Below are 18,611 nucleotides of genomic sequence, written 5' to 3'. Positions count from 1 at the left end.
AAAGGCTGAAGAAAACTCCCTCCATAGATTGTGTTGACAATTCTGCCAAGGAAGAAATTAGGATCATGTTCTGGCCTATGGAATGCAGGGGAATTGCAGGATATATGCTGGGAGTTTCACCTTATAATTCACTTTTCCTTTACATACTTTTTTTCAGTGTTCTTGTCTTTGTCCTGTACTCAGTTGGCTTGCAGGCATTTGTCCATTTTCTTTCTGCCTATTGTTTGTTTCTTGACTGTTTGCATTCTACCAGCGATAGGCTCAGAAGCCCCTTGAGGCCAGTTACAGGTCTTTCGTTTGTATCCCTGCAGGGCACCCAGGCCCACAGACTCATATAAGTGTGTTTACCTACCCCTCCTGCCCACTAAGAGCAATAAAGAAAATGACTTTAGCTTCATAATCCTCAACCCTGATTTATAGAAGAAGGCTTCCCATTAGTGATTTTAATTTCAATCCTATCAATCAGTTGTGTTTTGGCAGGATACCTCAAAGGTAAACATCATAAAGCTAGACTTAATGTTAACCTGTTGCTATATAAATGGAAATATCCTTTTCATATTTCACTTTTCATTTGCATTAGATCGTAATAAAAATTAAATCCATCTGCCTCTAGCATGTTATAATGCTTGTTTAGTTAGAGACAAGAAGGATAGAAATTAGAAGAGTAGATTTGAAGACAGATTGGAAAATGGCAAACATAGATATTCAAATTAGACTTTGCTGTTTAAAGGGCAAAGCATTTGTACTTGGTAAAATCCACTAAACTCACTTGGTTTTTTAATTAATAATAAATGAGTAACAGCAGGATAAATTTTAAAGCTTTATATGCAATTCTTAGAAACATTCATTTTTAATTTTTTAACTTTTTGCCAGCTAAGGAAATATTTTGGGGGTGTCTGCTACTATTTTATTTTCCTCTTTTTAATAATTTTTTTAACATATAAATAACTTACTTTCACTGTCAAAGGTTTAAGGAATCCACAAGGATTTTCACTAAAATATGTAAGTCTCCCTTATTTCTATTCTGCGTTTTCCATTCCCATGCCTAAAAAGAACTATGGTAATAGTTCAGTGTGCATTCTTCCTCTTTGGGGTGTATTTTAAGCATCTAATAATGTAGCTAATTTCTCATTAACTCACAGTATGAATCAAGGAGGCTTGCATTGAAAAAAATATGCCACTACCACCATTTCTTAAGTTAAAATTAATAATAACTACCACTTAGTGAAGGAGCCCTGGTGGCACAACAGTTGGGCACTAGGCTACTTACTGAAAGGTTGGTGGTTCAAACCTACCCAGTGGCTCTGCAGGAGAAAGACCTGGCGATCTGCTTCTGTAAAGATTACAACCAGGAAAACTCTATGGATCTACTCTGTCACACGGGGTCCCTATGAGTCAGAATTGACTCAATGGCACCCAACAACAATCACCATATGTACTATATAATCTCATTTACTCTTTATAATGACACTGTGAGGTAGATGCTTTGGTTCCCCATATTACAGATAAGAAAACTGAGACTAATTGAATGGAAATACTTGGTTAGTAAGAGGCAAAGCCAGAAGTGAAAGATAGGTTTATCTGCTTAACTCTAAAATACATAGATGACAGCCTAGATAGCTATAAAACGTAAGGGGAGACTGGTAGCACTATAAAATTATAATCACCTAACTCGAAATGACAACTTTAGTCTCCAGTGAGTACCTACTCTTTGCAAAGACCATTTCATACTTCTTAAGGTGTGGCACATGGTAGCTGCTCAATAAATACATGTTGAGTAATAATAATAGCTAACACTACGATAGTACTTTGTTTTACCTTACGCCAGTCACTTTTCTAATCTTTATATATTTTTAACACATTTAATTCTCACAACTAATCTAAGAGGCAGTTACTATTGTGATCCCCCTTTTACAGACGAGGAAGCTGAGGCACAAAGAGGTTATGTGTGTTCTGGGCACACAAATAATAAGTGGCAGAGTTTGACTTCAAATCCAGGCAGTCTTGTTCCATAATTCCAGAACCAAAATAATGGACAGAAATAACGATGATTTTCTTTTTTTTTGGTCAACATAAACCAAGTTGTCTCAGCGTCCTGATTTAAAGCTTTTAGGGACTCGCCATTGTATGTAGAATAAAATGTAAAATACTTAGCCCAATCTGCAAGGTCCTGCATGATCTCTTATTTCATCTTATGATTCCCATCTTATCCCTCTCACTTTCTTCAATCTGATAAAACAGGCTTTTAGTCAATCCCTTCTTTCCAATTCAAGTCCTGTACACGTTCTGTTCCTTCTCCCTAGAAGTCCATCCCTATATGCTTTAAACTGGTTATTTCTTACTCAGCCTTCAAGATTTCTCCTAAATATAATTTCTCATGAGAGAGATTCTCTGATATGCCAATATAAGCCAGGTGACCACGCTTGTTATATAATCTCATGGCATTTAAAACAATTTCAAATAGTGTGCGTGTGTCTGATTATTGTTTTTCTCCTCCATTACCCTAAAAATTTGATGAGCACAGGGACTATGGTTCTTTTGTTCCACACATGGCATGTACCAAGTACTTGAAAAAAGACTTGTTGAAAGTAAGAAGGAATAAGCTCAATCAAAGCATTGTGTACAATGAATTCTCATAATATTGTGTGTGCACGTCTGTGATTGCAAATTGCCAAATATATCTGCCACTAACTTAACTTAAAAACCAGTATCCAACTGGTGTCTTAGGGGCTAACACTGAATATAGCTATCAAGTCAAGGAAGCAGTGAATGCAAAGGCAGACCTACCTTCTCTTTTCTCTTCTTTCCCACCATGTGAAATGGGGGAACTATAATTATCTGCTAAACTTGTGGAAACCGCACACTTCATCTTCTGTGAGAAAGACCTCCCCTGTGTGACAGGCCCTCAGAGTCGCCCATACTGCTAGCAACAGTGATTTGCTCAGAGAGGAGCACAAGGCCCCAGGTGGGCCAGTCAGAATCCTCCATGCGACTTTTATGTTAGGTCAGAGAAGGAGCCCTTCCTCTTTTGCCTTTCAAGTCACAGTTCTGGGAAGACATACATTTAAAACTGCTTAATTAAGGCCATCTTCCCAAGTTACATAGAAGAAACCTCTCTCTGTTACAAAAACATAGGCCAAAATACCAACATTAACATAATAAAGCAAAGATGAGAAACAGTAAGAAACCTCTAGTATCATTTAAGCCTTTCTACCCAGCTATACTCAAAGTCAGTTGTATCCCAGACTTCCCAGCTATGTGAGCAAATACTTATTTTTGACCAAGTTGATTTGAGCTGGTCTTTCTGTTACTGGTAGTGATGTTCCCTGATGCATACACTTTCCCAACAAACTAACATTTCTAATACTTGAAGTCACAAGGCCTTGAAAATACCTGTTTCAAGATTTGCAGATAACTTAAAGGTTATTGGTTTAGCCCAGATTTATGATGAGTTTATACATAGTGTATAAAAACAGAGAATACTGTCATAATCATGAAATCATACCAGGTCATACAAAGGCCAGGGAAGGTAGAATATCCCTGGGGAAGGAAGTAAAAAGGAAGAAAGTGCCCCTTCCAGAGAAGTTTGCGCCTACTCTTCCACTGAAGTTTGCTCCTGCTGTAGGTGTTGTGCGCTGTCAGAGTTGATTCTGACTCATAGTGACCCTATAGGACAGAGTAGAATTGCCCCATACGGTTTCCTAGGCTATAATCTTTACGGAACAGATCACCAGGTCTTTTCTCCTGCAAACTCTCTGGTGAGTTCAAACTGCCAACTTTTCGGTTAGCAGCCGAGGGCTTAATCATTGTTCCACCGGGGCTCCTTCTTGTATAGGTGAGGGTCCTGAAAAAAACGAATCATGCTTCCTGCAGTCTAAGTCAAAATCTCCATCAGATCAGGGCTGGCTTCCTCTAGAGAAGCGTTGACTACAGATGCTGCTGTTTGTTTCAGCCTAAGTCTGGGTTACAACTGGTTTAAACCTTGAGGACAGATATGTGTGCCGGAATTAACTTTAGAGCTATACACCAAGGCTTTCTGTGTGTGTGTGTGTGTGTGTGTGTGTGTGTGTGTGTCTGTGTCTGTGTCTGTGTGTGTCTGTGTCTGTGTGTGTGTGTGTGTGTGTGTGTGTGTGTGTGTGTCTTGTTGTTCCACGGAAGACTGGCCCTCAGTGCCTTAGGAGAAAAGAGGCAATACGACACAGAACAAAGAAGTTAAATGAGCAGCTAAGCTGATTTTTTTTTTTTAACTCATAGCAGAAGTAAGTCTGAAAGCTAAAGTTACTGACAAATGTGGGCTCTTTCACAGAATTCTATGTTTGTGCGTTAATTTTCTTTTTTTTTTAATTCCAAAATCTTGGCTTTCTGAAGAGAAAAAGCACTCAGGCCATACTAATTGCCAACCTTTAGACTATTTGCTAGGAAGCAGGTGCTGCTGCTTCTTGCTTGAACTAATTTAGCCTTTCTAATGATTTATTAAGAAGCACTAGTGGCACAATGGTTAAGTGCTTGGCTGCTAACTGAAAAGCTGGCAAATCAGACCCATCCAGAGGGTCCACAGAAGAAAAGACCTGGTGATCTGCTGCCATAAAGATTACAGCCTAGGAAACCCTACAGGGCGGTTCTACTTTGTCTTATAGTGTCGCTATGAGTCAGGATCAACTTCATGGCACACAACAACGATTTAGTATTGTCCTCGTTTTCCTAACGAGAAACCACAAAAAGGTTAGGTCACCTGTTCATATTCACACAGCTAGGTGGTGTTACCACTGGAATTTGAACCAAGGCAGTTTATATCAATAGCTGGTGCTCTTAACCCCTCCTTACGCTTATGCAGCACACAGAGCAACCTGTGAAAGAATGTACAATGGCGTGTGAGTTCTTTCCTACCGCAAAGAAAGAAAGTTGCTCTAGCTGGAGGGAGGAAGAGAACTGGGGATGTGACCAGTTTATATGCCAGAGGATTCTGTCTACTGGAGTGGTGGTAAACTGTGTGCGTATATATATATATATATGCTTGTTGCCTCAAAATAACAAGCATGGATAAGACTGCTGAGATGAGGGCTCTACTATCCAATCGGATTGAATCGCGCACGCAAGACACTTCCACAGTGTTGGCAACTGAAAGCTATTATTATTTGTAGAAAGTAAACAGCAAACAACAGGAACAGATTTGAGGTGAACTGGTCCTTTCCAACCTTACGAGTACCCTACTTTAGCATCCTGCTTAGGTGTAAAAGGGGACCTGCCCGCCCTTCCCAAAATACCCATGTCCCTTTCTGTGTCACTAGGCGGGTACACCGTGGATCAGGTGTCAGCAGGTATCTCTCTCTCTCAGCAGGTGTGTCGTTAAGTCAGGTTGGGCGCTGCGTGGTTGTGTTTGTTCTGTCTTTCTCCACGGCTTCTCTTGGCCAGGTATGGCCCCCTGTGCTTGCTGGTCCACATCACGACCCTAGGCCAGTGCCAGGGTTAGGCCAGCATTACAATAGCTCTGGAGGCAAACTTGTTCTACGAGCAATCCCTGTACAGTGTATGCTCAAGCCTCTGCTCTGCTGGCGACCTCCTGCTCATAGGTGCCCATCTCCTACACTCGACTAGTCCCCTGCCATCATCTTCTCCATGGGCTGACTCTGCCTACCACAGCCATCTGCCGGTCTCGTGGTTCCCACTTGCACTGCTGCCAGTGTTTCTCTGCCACTCGGCTCTGCTGTGCCTGCTGCCATTTCTCTCGGTCTTTAGTGTTACCAGCTAAGTGTTGCCAGCTCAGTGCTATAGCCCTTCACCTGTATTGCAGCTCTTCTAGAGGTTCTCAGCATAGGGCCTCATGTCCGAAGGACATGCTTGCCTCCTGGCTTTCCTCAATCAGGAGGCCTCATCTGAGCCTTCTCGTGCTAGGGTTTTATCAGTCACTAAAAGGACCCTCCAGCCAATCCCGGTAAGGTGAGATTGGGAAGGACTTCCCCAGCCAATCCAGGTAAAGGTCAGACTGGACAAAGCCCTCCAGCCAATCCCAGTAAAGGTCAACTATTGGGCAGGGGCTGGTCAACTACTGGGCAGGGCACCCCAGCCAATCCATGTAAAGGTGGATCATAAACCAACTAATCCTTGCAAGCCACTTATGTAGATAGCAAACTGACTAATCGTTGCAATATACCTTTACCGTCCTACCTCAGGGATATATCAACTCTCCATCACTATGCCTATGTCATAATTTAGGCCGCAGGGACCTTGATCACCTTTCCCTTCCACAAGACATCACACTGGTCCATTACATTGATGACATTATGCTGATTGGACTTAGTAAGGAAGAAGCGTCAATGACTCTAGACTTATTGGTAACACATTTGTATGCTATAGGGCAGGAAATTAACCTGACAAAAATTCAGGCACCTTCCACCTCAGTGAAATTTCTAGGGATCTAGTGGTGTGGGGCATGTCGAGATAGTCCCCATAAAGTGAAGGATAACTTGTTACATCTGGCCCCTCCTACAACTAAAAAGGAAGTACAATGCCTGGTGGGGCCTCTTTGGATTTGGGAGGCAACATATTCCTCATTTGAGCACGCTACTCATGCTACTCCAATCTATTTATCAAGTGACTCAAAAAGCTGCTGGTTTTGAGTGGGGCCCAGAACAAGAGAAGGCTCTGCAACAGGTTCAGGCTGCCATGGAAGCCACTCTGCCACTTAGGCCATATGATCCAGCTGATCCAATGGTACTTGAAGTGTCAGTGGCAAATAAACATGCTCTTTGAAGTGTTTGGCAGGCCCCTATTGGTGAATCACAGTGCAGACCCTTAGTATTTTAGAGCACAGCTCCGCCATCCTCTGCAGATAACTATTCTCCTTTTGAGAAACAGCTTTTGGCTTATTACTGGACCTTAATAGAGACTGAACACTTAACCTTGGGCCACCAAGTCACTATGCAGCCTGAGCTGCCCATCATGAACTGGGTGTTGTCTGACCCACAGAATCATAAATGCAGACATGCACAGCAGCACTCCACAGCATTCCATAATTAAATGGAAGTGGTATATACAAGATCAGGCTTGAGCAAGACTTGAAGGCACAAGTAATATACCTGAGGAAGTGGCCCAAATGCCCATGGTCTCCTCTCCTGTCACATTACCTTCCTTCTCCTCATCTGCACCTATGGCCTCATTGGGAGTTCCTTACAGTAGTTGACTGCACATGCAGCACTCTGAAGTGGACAGTGGCAGCACTGCCACCCCTTTCTGGGACCTCCCTGAAGGACAGTGGTGAAGGGAAGTCCTCCCAGTGGGCGGAACTTCGAGTAGTGAACCTTGTTGTTCATTTTGCTTGGAAGGCGATATGGCCAGATGTGCACTGTATATTGATTTATGGGCTCTGACCAGTGGTCTGGCTGTATGGTCAGGGACTTGGAAGGAACAGGATTGAAAAATTGATGACAAGGAGGTATGGGGAAGAGGCAAGTACATAGACCTAGCTGAATGCGCCAAAGAAGTGAAGATATTTATGTCTCAAGTGAATGCTCACCAAACGGTAACCGCAGCAGAGGAAGATTTTAACAATCAAGTGGATAGGAGGACGTGTTCTGTGGATACCAGTCAGCCTCTTTCCCCAGTCACTCCTGTCATTGCCCGGTCGGCTCATGAACAAAGTGGCCATGGTGGCAGGGATGGAGGTTATGCTTGGGCTCAGCAACACAGACAGACTTGGCTACAGCCACTGCTGAGTGCCCAATCTGCCAGCAACAGAGACCAGCACTGAGTCCCCGATATGGCACCATTCCTAGGGGCGATCAGCCAGCAACCTGGTGGCGGGTTGATTACATTTGACCACTTCCATCATGGAAAGGGCAGTGTTTTGTTCTTTTTGTTCCAAAATTATGGGATAGTAAGAAAACATTTTTCTTCTTTCTTAAGAGTTTAGTCAATTCCTTAAAAAAGTATATATGTTTTGTGGGGATGGCTGTCTGATTTAATAGTTGTCAGACAAGTAAAACAATACAGAGAAATCTGCAACTCACACTGGTGAGAAAATCTTACATGGAAATCCGTTTCAGAGTGCCTGACCTGTTCTGCAGGGCCACAGGGGGCCAAGGTCTCTCTGATACAGTCATCCTCACTCCCCAACTGCTCTGTGGACTTGAAGCACCAACAACCACTTAAAGACTGTCCTGCTTGAGTCCTCCTAAATGTCATTCTGAACTGATTGATTCAGATTTGGCTAAAGATTTTGCTGAGAAGAGAAGTGAAGGTCAGCCCTCATGGGTAAAGAAGGAATTGTTGAAAAACTACGTGGAAAGCCACAGGCAGAATTTAGAAGGCAATGCTCTTTCAGAGAGACCCAAACCTAATGACAGAAGAAAAAAGATTTGTAATGACCATGAGGTGATGCTCCTGTGACAGATTTAATTCCTTAAGTGCTTTTCCTTTGAACTATGACAAGTCACATTTAGAAATAGTTTTTTTCTCATTCTACAATATAATTTCCGTTAGTCACCTCAACAATCAGTAAGATCTAATATACCTGTGCATCCTTTTGTGTGGTTAATATGTAGAACAAGGAGGAGGGCAGTAAAGGGAACTGTGCTCTGTCTCACATTTTCCCTTTTGTGGTACTCATTGGAGCACAGCGGCTACCTTTAGGCGAAACTAGTTTAGGAGATAACCAGCAAGGAGGAGCCAGTTGACTTGTAGTAGAGCTGGAGATAGTGGGAAGGAGAACACTAGTTGGAAGAATAGTTGCTGGATGGACAACTTGAGAATCGATATGAAACCCTATCCATTTTCACCTTCATATGCCAGAATCAAAGGACTTCTAAGAGAAGGAAAAACTGACAGATGTATTGAATAAACTATAAATCCTATAAAGTAGAATACCAGTTCTTATCCACTAAGGTATTGGTTTGGATAAGGGAACTGACTCTGAGCTCAGAGAATCTTACTCTGTTTGCCTCAAGCTTCTCTGTCAAGATTTTGTCTGTAGTAAGCCATTTAAATCTTGCTTCAAGGCACTACACAGATGGGTATTTGCTTGTTAACCCAGGAGCGACTGCATAATACTCTGCATCCTCTCTCATTGGAATGATCTTCTGCAGTATCTTCGTTCTCTTGGGCAACTGCCTTCTTTAAGCAAGATTAGCGTTCTGTGATCAGACCACTTTGTTTTTTTGTTTGCTGTGACAATGGGAACCATTTTAAAGGTTCTCTGACCAAAAAAGACGGTTCCTGCCTGGAGTCCAAAATGAAAATACATCTGACATTTGTTAGTACCATTAAATGTCCTTCAAGCAGCAGTCACTGTAGTGGATGACATGGTGCACCCCACAGTCACCCCTGCAGGACGAAGCACTCAATGCTCGAGCTCTCAGTAGTGTTGTCTGCTGGGGGCTCACAGCTGGGTCCCTCCCCAACAATTGTCCTCAGTTGAGGGAGCTGCCTTGACCAAGTTTATGTCCCCCTCCCCACTTCAGGGCAGCCTGGATCCAAAGAATGGTCACTGTAGGAGTATAAAGTCCTGGCCCCCTTGCCTCACTGAGTCAACCAGCTCTAGATCTCCCTGTAGGATGGACTAGGATCTCAGCTGAAATTGCATGGCAGATCAGCTTCCTCCCTCTACCCAATCCTGCCTTCCTCCCTTTCTTGCAGGAGCATCTCTCAAGAGCTCTCCCAGATACACCTTCTATATGCAACCATCCATCTCAGAGTCTATTCCAGGGAACCCAGTCTAATTACTAATGTCATTAAGGTTCAATATAGAAACAGAAATTAATAATTGAGGATAAATTCTGCCATTATGAGAGAATTGTCTAATTCATAATTATTTAAATCTTGCTCTAAATTATCAGTCTTTGTTACATTTAGTAATTTGTATGTATTGATGCACACTTCTTTTAATAATGAGTTTATAGGGAAAATATGAATTAGATGAAAGAGCATAGTACCTGATTCAAGTTTTATTCAGTCCTGATTATTTCATTTATCCTAATTTTAGGGCAAAGGGTTCTGGGTAACTTGAAAAAGCTAGTTCACAACTCAGCTTTTTTTTTTTTTTTTAAATTTCTCATAACTTTATGTTCAATATTAAATATGAAGACTTTTTAAAATTCTCAGTAGACACTTCAAGTAGACCTGTGATTTCTGTCTGTTCTGCATCCTTTGGGGAAATGCCTCATCCCTACTCCTCTTGGTCCTGGTGGGCTGTCAGTTATGATGCTGTCTCACTCCCAGGAAAGAGCAGTTGTCCCAGTTGACCAGTAAGAGTGCCTCATCCCCCTAGTACAGTGATTAGTCCAGATGTGAGTTTATGACCTAAGTAGGGCTAACCAGAGTCTTCTCTTGGATTTATAAATGCGTGCTGGAAGATGAAAAGGATATAGTCTTGTGCCAAGAGCTTGCCAACAGAATGAAGCCAATACCCAGAGAGAAGCAGAGCTAAAAGATGATATTGTTTGTGTCCTTGCTTACAGTCAGGGGATCCAATCTGTCTTCTGAACTTCTCAGTTATATAATCCAATAATTTCTATTTCATTTGAGCTAGTGTGAGTTGGGCTTCTGCCACTTAAAAAGAGACTTAACACAAAGCTTTATATTACCGCCTTTGCACTCACAATCACCCCTCTGAGCACTCAATTTTCAGCATGTTTTTTTCTCTAAGAACAAAGGCAAGGATCACTATATTCCACACTCAAACTAGACTTTCTCCACTTTTTTTTCCCATCCCCCTTTTGCTATTTTCCCTATTTGCCATACCAGTTACTGTAAGTTGGAATCAACTCATGGCGACCCCACATGTGTCAGAGTAGAACTGTGCTCCACAAGGTTTTCAATGGCTGGTAGATCACCAGGCTTTTCTTCCGAGGTGTCTCTGGGTGGACTTGAACCTCCAGCTTTTTAGTTAGCAGCCGAGTGCATTAACCATCTGCACAACCCAGGGACATGTAGCCATTAAAAAAAAAAAAAAAAAAAAGGCATTAGCACTGTGACGGTTAAGATTGTGTGTCAACTTGGCTAGACCATTATTCTCAGTGCTTTAGTAGTTGTATAATGCTGTGATCACCCCCATGATGGAATCTGCTGAGTGGTACTGGTGGAGGCGGGGCCTGTGGCAGCTCACCGCCCTCTCAGTTTCATCTCTCTGACTTCCGCCGGTGATCTTCTGCCTGCTCGCCTTGCCGAGGTTTTTGGCTTGTTCCAGACTCAGCAGCTGTCTCTTGTCTCACCTCCAGTTTGTGGGACTTGAGCTAGCAGCTTACCTGTTGATCTCAGAATTCGTTGAACTTCTCAGCCTGCTGGGTTCTCTAGAGAAGCAAAACCAGTAAAGCGTATAAATATATAGAGAGAGAGATTTATATCAAGGAAATAGCTCACGCAGTTGTAGAGGCTAAAATGTCCCAAGTCCACAGATCAGGGTAGAGTCCGGTTCCCCGAACTGCCGACTTTGGGTTCGCCAGCACCTGCAGCTACGTGAATCAGGAGAAACCTGATTGTCTTGTCTGCTGATCTTGGAATTCACTGACCTTCACAGCCTGTGAGCGGGAGCCCCTCTCCGAACTGCCGACCTTGGGTTCACCAGCTTCTGCAGCTATGCTGGTTGGACAGACCAATTGATGGAGGCCCTTGAGATGAAGATTAAGAAGTTTAGTCTTAATTCTGAAGCAATGAGAGGTTTCTGATGGATTTGGGAGTGCACTGAGTTTGACAGATGTGCAAGGCAATTCTATGCTGATCAGAAGAAAGCATCTGTCCTGGAGAAACTGACTTACTGGAATGTTCAGTTATTAAGTGAGAGATGGCTGAAGTCTAGCAGGGATCACAAATCAAATGTCTTTGGGGACAATCGACTAAGGTAAATGAGTGAACTGGCAGTAAGATGGCAGTGAAGTGTGGAAACTGTATAGAACTTGAAAGACCCTTACATTTAAAAAATTTGGAAGAACTGTAAAAGCCACAGGAAACATACTTGAAAGCCAGATTTGGCCCTTCGGCTGCCGATTTGCAACTATTAAATGTGGAGGAGTTTGATGGAGGGAAGATTAAGGATTAGATTTAGAATCATTGAAGATACCTAATTTTTAATATCTAAATGTAGAGACATCTTCAAAAGTCTGAAGTTTAATCACTTTCTAAAACATTTCTGTCCTTGATATAAAATAAAAAGAAAGAAACGTTCATATATTCAAAACTAATTCTGTTTGGTTCTATTTCTCTTGCATGGATCATTTCATCTATAATATTAAATAGAAAAAGTTTCTCTAAATTATTATCCCAAAAAGTTTTATATTTTCAAGACTGATTCTCAAAAAGAATAAAATAGCTCATGTTCCTTTCTGGTAAGTTTCTTAAATGCCCAGGAAATTCAACCACATCGTTTATTCTTACTCAAGTGATAGTGGATCCAAAAGGAATTAAATATACTCTTTTTCCATCCAATGTATCAAAGATGGATGATTTTCATCCTTCTTTTTCGCAGTCTGAACTGTATCTATCATCTATATTCAAACAAAGAGGTTGCTATGGATTGAATTGTGTCCTCCCAAATATGTGTCAACTTGGCTAGTCCATGATTCCCAGTATTGTGTGATTGTCCACCCTTTTGTCATCCGATGTGATTTTCCTATGGGTTGTAAATCCTACCTCTATGATGTTAATGAGGTGGGATAGGTGGCAGTTATGTTAATGAGGCAGGACTCAATCTACAAGATTAGGTTTGTCTCAAGTCAATCTCTTCTGAGATATAAAAGAGAGAAGCAAGCAGAGAGACATGGGGAACTCATACCACCAAGAAACAAGAGTCAGGAGAATAGCGTGTCCTTTAAACCCGAGGTCCCTGCACTGAGAAGCTCCTCTATTGGGGAAGATAGATGAGAAGGACCTTTCCCCAGAGCCGACAGAGAGAGAAGACTCCCCCTGGAGCTGGCACCCTGAATTTGGACTCCAAGCTTCCTAAACTGTGGGAGAATAAATTTCTCTTCAATAAAGTCATCCTCTTGTGGTACTTCTGTTATAGAAGCACTAGATAACTAAGACAGAATTTGCTACCCACTCTGGTACCAAATTCTGTGTTAGTTATCTAGTAGTTATGAAACTGCAAATGGGTAGAAGCTGGAAGAGTTATAAGATTGCCTTAAAGAGAGTGTTGGTGGAATTATGGGCATCAAAGACAATTCTGATGAAGACTCAGAAGGAAGTAATACTGCAGGTGGAACAGATGGTGAGAAGCAGCAGCAAAGAACCGACAGCAGCAGAACTAGGAGACTACTCTGGAGCCAACCCACAGAGCGAGAGAGCTGAGTCTCTTTGCACAGGAGGTTTCCTGGTGAAGTGGGGTGCCTCCAGGCACTTATCGGTGGAGCTACAAAGCTTTGGAACACTTGCCTCAGCATGGCAGACATGGGTGGTGAGGCCCGAGGGGCCGAGAGGCCAAGGAACCAGGAAGCAGAAGCTGAAGAGACAAGGAACACAGGAAGCAGAGCTGCCTCAGTCTCAAAGTGGCCACTCAGATGGACTAGGAGAATGGGGCTGCCCAAATTAGAAGGAGCAGAGTTGCCATTCCAGTGTGCCTGGAAGACAGCGCTAAAGCCCAGGGCAGAGGAGCTTCCACCCAGAATCCGGAGAGTGTGGCCAACACCCAGGGTCTGGAGGGTAGGGCTATTGCCTAAATGGTCTCAGAGTACAGAGGATTATTTTCAAGCCTTCAGAGCTAATGTAATGTGTTCTGCTGACTTGCTTGGTGCCTGTTATCCCATCATTTCCTGCAGTTTCTCCCATTTGTAGTGGAAATGTCTAGCTTGTGCCTGTTCCACCATTGTACTTTGAAAGCAGATAACTTGTATTCTAGATTTCACAGATGAAAAGGAATTTTTGGATTTTAGACTTGCATTTGATTTAAGACTTTTGCTATGATATGATGGGGTGAATGTGTTTTACATGTGGCAAGGACATGAATTTTGGGGGGCCAAAGGGTGGAATGTTAAGGATTGAATTGTGTCCCCCCAAAATATGTGTCATCTTGGCTAGTCCATGACTCCCAGTATTGTGTGATTGTCCACCATTTTGTCATCTGATGTGATTTTCCTATGTGTTGTAAATCTTATCTCTATGATGTTAACGAGGCAGAACTCAATCTACAAGATTAGGTTGTGTCTTAAGTCAATCTCTTTTGAGATATAATAGAGAGAAGTGAGCAGAGATACATGGGGACCTCATACCACCAAGAAACAAGAGTCAGGAGAATAGCGTGTCCTTTAAACCCAGGGTCCCTGTGCTGAGAAAGTCCTCGATCGGGGAAGATAGATGACAAGGACCTTCCCCCAGAGCCGACAGAGAGAGAAAGACTTCCCCTGGAGCTGGTGCCCTGAATTTGGACTTCTGGCCTCCTGAACTGTGAGAAAATAAATTTCTCCGTTAAAGCCATCTACTTGTGGTATTTCTATAATAGCAGCACTAGCTAACTAAGACAGAGGTGTAAGTGGGTATATAGTGGGTTATATTTTACAGTCATAGTGCTAATGGTCAATCTGCAATTAGGTTTTATAATTTTATTTCTTATTACCTCCAACTCAAGTTACCATAAAAGACAACTGAAGTTCCTTTCTCAACCATGTCAGCAGACCACAGAAATGACTTCATAACTGTGAAAATAATTGAGTGTCCACAAATGCATTAGACAAGACAAACATACCTGAATCTATTCTTGGCTGGTGAAAACTCTTACCATTTTTGGCAATGTGAGCAGTCACATGCATACAATCTTAGCTTAACACAAACGTAGGCAGTAGCTTTGATTTGTTTCTATGGTATCAAATCACTGCTAATGACACCCGTTATGCAGCTTACAGTAAAGCCTCATGCTAAAACTCTGGTTGTAACGCCCTCCGTCTCCTTTTAGAAATATTTGCTATCACAGAACCGGCAATTCTGATTTTCTGTGTTGTTGTTTGTTTGTTTGTTTGTTTTTTAATTACTGCTTTCAGAAGATATTTCTTTGATTATGTTATGGAGAAGAAGAGTTTTGCTTGGGTTGATAAAATTTCTAAGCACCACAGAGGAGAAACGTGAATTTTAAATTTAAGAATAAAGTGTTCAGGCCTCATCTGGATGATTCTCCTGACTCAGTGCCCTATCATTGCCAATACTGAATGAGTTCTCAATGACCTTGCTCCATCTTTTGTTAGAATGGTATACTGCTATGTAACTATTCACTTTCACATATTGGTCAATTACAAAACTTAAGTGGGACACTGTTGTTGTTGTGTGCCATGGAGTCGATTCTGACTCACAGTGACCCTATAAGACAGAGCAGAACGCCCCACAGGGTTTCCTAGACTGTAAATTTTACAGGAGCAGATCACCAGCTCTTTCCTCCCACACAGTGGCTGAGTAGATTCAAACCACCAACCTTTTCGTTAGGAGCCGAGCGCTGAATCATTGGGACACTAGATATGATAAATAAATTGGTCTATACCTAAGAGATTTAAGGAGCCACCAAGCCAAGGTGAAATGCATTAGTTATAATGAAGGTAGCCAGAAAAAGGATTTCTGAATTTTGGACCACCCCTTCCTGACACAGTATATTTGTGAGAGACATTTGCAGAGTGGATACTTTGCCAAAAATATACTTTGTTCTTTCTATTGATCTTTGACCACAAACTCCTTATGAAACTCCTCGGTTAAGCTCTCCACTAGTAGCTGAAAGATTGGCTGTTGGAACCCACTGAGAGGCATCTTGGAAGACAGGCCTGGTGATCTGCTTCTGAAAGGTCACAGCCTTGAAAACTTTACGAAGCAGTTCTGCTCAGCACAACTAAGGTTGCCAGGATTTGGAATAGACTCGACTGCAACCAACAATACCAACATCCCTGTAATGTTGGCTGAGCCACATATATGCTATAAGGAATCTTTTCACTCATTTTCCAAGGTCTAGGCTAAAAGTGGTCCCCGTTGGCCCCTTTTTTCCTAGCCTCACATCCTACTTTTAACCATCAAGCTCTCTCATTCTGATAGAGGAATAACCACCCCAAAGAAAAAGGTTTCTTCTTAAAGACTAGAGCACAACCAGCCTGAGAGCCAACCCATGCCTTTCTTCCCACTGGACTCCACTCTGACCCTGACAGAGACAGAAGATCCCTTCCAAGTCAGACGGGCCACACATTCAAGGCCATCTCATGATATCAGCTGCATGGGAATTCACAGACAGAAGCAATTCAAAAACCGGTCCAAATAGAAAAAAGAGCTTTAAATTTATTTTCTCCCCACACCAAAAGCTCTATGTCCTGGTAATTGTCCCACGTGCTTCCTCCACTCAAGTGTTATGGGGAGAAGACGTGAGCTCTATCTAAAGGTTGGAATATGCCAAGAGAATACTCTTCTCTGGGTTAAAAAAAAAAAAATTGCTGTCTAGTGAATTCCAACTCATAACGACCCTATAGGACAGTATAGAACTGTTCCACAGGGTTTCCTAGGCTGTAATCTTTACAGAAGCAGACTGCCACGTCTTTCTCCTGTGGAGCAGCTGGTGGGTTCAAACCGCCAACTTTTCGGTTAGCAGCCTAGTGCTTGACTACTATGCCACTACGGTTTCTTCTTCTCTGGGTTAGTGATACATATGTTCACTTGCTGTTTGATTTTTTTTTTGTGAATAATCATCTTCTTGGTGCCAGGCATTGTGCCAGGTAATAAGAAATTAATAATAAATAAGATATGAGTTCTTCCCTCAAGAGTGATACAAACAAATGAATAAACATGCATTCCAATAATTTCTATGTTGGGGCAAGAAGAGAGTGCTTAATTAAACGTACGGGAAGACTTGCCAAAGAGATGATTTTCTACAACAGGTTTATCAACCTCAGCATTATTGTCACTTCAGGATGTATAATTCGTTGTTTTGGGGAGGGAGCATGTTTCCTGTGCACTGTAGGATTTTCATGTCCCTGGGTGGGGCAGAAGGTTAACATTCTTGGCTGTCAATCGAAAGGTTGTAGATTCAAGTCCACCCAGAGGTGCCTTGTAAGAAAGTCCTGGTGATCTACTTCCAAAAAAATCAGCCATGGAAAACCCTGTGGAGCAGAGTTCTACTCCAACATACATGGGGTTGCCATGAGTCAGAATCGACAGGACAGTATTGCTGATGCGTAAATTGCAGGAAGGGACTGGTGGGTATATAGTGCTGAAAAGAGACACAGGGAAGATCCTGAAAAGTCTCAATAGTATGCTTTAAAAAACCTTGAACGTCTCCCTGTTTGTAATGGGAATCCATTAAAGGTATTAAAAGTAGAAAAAGGGTAAAATTAATTTAGAAATAATCCAGTTGACACTTCCATTTTACAGATGGGGAATCTAAGTCCCAGAGAATTAAGTCAGGTGTCCCATACCACCCTGCTGGCTGGTGGCACAGTCAGGAGAGGACACCAGGACGTGTAAGTTTTACTTGAGGGCTGTTTCCATCCTTGCCCTGAAGGAGCTTGCCCTGTAGGCAGACCAGGTAAGATGTACAATCATTAAATAACTAGACAACAATTTGAAGAAAATATATTATTAGGTCAAAGGCATATAGATCCTCCTGAGACTGCTTAGTTGGTGCTTGAATAGTTACTTGAATAAAGTTCTAATGTTAACAGTTACTGAATCTTCAGAATCCAATTGAATATTGATTAAAATGACATTATAAATCTTATTTGTACAGATTATACTCCAAATTATCTACTCAATTCATTTCTAACTTATGTTATCGCGAAATTGCATCTCCAGGGGAGGGGAGTAGCAAAGCTAAACCCAGGGTTGAAGATATTATCGCAATGAGTTGGGGGAAACCTGAGCCTGCCTGTAATGTTATGTCTGCTCTGCTAAACCCTAGTGACTTCAACGTCTTGAAGCTTTTTTATACTACATTCATCAAATAAATGGGAGTGAAGGGGGATCTAGAAAGATTATTTGACCCTAGACCAAAAAAAAAGCTATCTATCAAATTTACAGAAAAGTAAAGCTCTTCCTGCTAAATATTATAAAGAGAATGTCAACTTGAGATAACACATTACTTTCAAGACTTCTCTAAATGCAAGTGCCCATAATGAATCCTCCATTTCAAAATGTTTCAAGTTACCTCTTTTTAGAGGAGTAAAAGCATTATTAAAGCAGTAAGTTAAATCTGTGGCTAAAATTCTCTCCTTAGATTTGTAAACAGGGTTCCAACTACTTATACAGGCTTCTAATTACTTCCATTTAATTCAGTTTAATACTATCCTTTGGTACATCCTATGGATGAAACACTGCGCAAAATCTGAGGGCCACAAAGATGAATAAGACATTGGCTCTGTCCTGATGCTTAAATTAGGAACTCAAATGTTATTTAAGATTTTTGTGGTGGCAGTGGTTGCCGTCAACTCATTTCTGACTCATGGTGACCTCATGTGTGCAGAGAAATAGTCAAAACTGGAGACTGGAAAGAGGAAAAATATAGACTAGGGCACAGTGGTCAAGAGCTATGACTGCTAATCAAAAGGTCGGCAGTTCAAATCCACCAGCTGCTCTTTGGAAACCCTATGGGTCAGTTCTACTCTGTCTTACAGGGTCGCTATGAGTTGGAATTGACTCGATGGCAACAGATTTGGTTGGTTTTTTTTTTTTTTTTT

The sequence above is a fragment of the Trichechus manatus genome, unplaced genomic scaffold (assembly GCF_000243295.1).
Source record: "Trichechus manatus latirostris isolate Lorelei unplaced genomic scaffold, TriManLat1.0 scaffold00095, whole genome shotgun sequence".
NCBI classification, from domain to species: domain Eukaryota; kingdom Metazoa; phylum Chordata; class Mammalia; order Sirenia; family Trichechidae; genus Trichechus; species Trichechus manatus.
This window is presented reverse-complemented; position numbering follows the sequence as displayed.